Source organism: Egretta garzetta, unplaced genomic scaffold (genome assembly GCF_000687185.1).
Source record: "Egretta garzetta isolate BGI_Z169 unplaced genomic scaffold, ASM68718v1 scaffold163, whole genome shotgun sequence".
Lineage (NCBI taxonomy): Eukaryota > Metazoa > Chordata > Aves > Pelecaniformes > Ardeidae > Egretta > Egretta garzetta.
The window spans coordinates 4139186-4139696 of NW_009259308.1; positions in this window are offsets into that span (position 1 = coordinate 4139186).

Below are 511 nucleotides of genomic sequence, written 5' to 3' on the forward strand. Positions count from 1 at the left end.
GCCCCCTGGTTTCAGGTAACGTGCCTCGGGAAGCGCCGTCGAAGGAAAGTTGGGAGGGAGCAGCTGTGGCGGCCCGGGGCCCTGCCAGGGACCGTCACTTCTTGCAGCCTTTCTCCTCCTCAAACATAGCCCCTGTCCCTGTCGTCGGAGCCATGTAATCGCTCGTCAGACCGTTATATCCTTGTAACTTGATGTTTGTTTTCTTTCCTCTTCAGACTTCTACAGATTTTCGTTAAAACCGCGCTAATCAAGATGGAAATCAGGTTTGCTACCTGTGCACCTCATAAGCTTCAGAAAAGGCAGGGCAAGAGTGGCTTTTAGTTTTCGAAGATAGTTGACCTGTGTGTAGGGGTGGGGATCACAAGCTGTGGTCAGGGCACGTCAGTAATTCTGTTGGTGTGATGCTAAAGGAATTTTGGTTTATGTGAAACGAGTGTAAAAAAAAAAAAAAAAAAAAAAGTATGTAGGACTGCCAGCCCCAAAGGAATAGGAGGTGGAACCGGAGTTTACA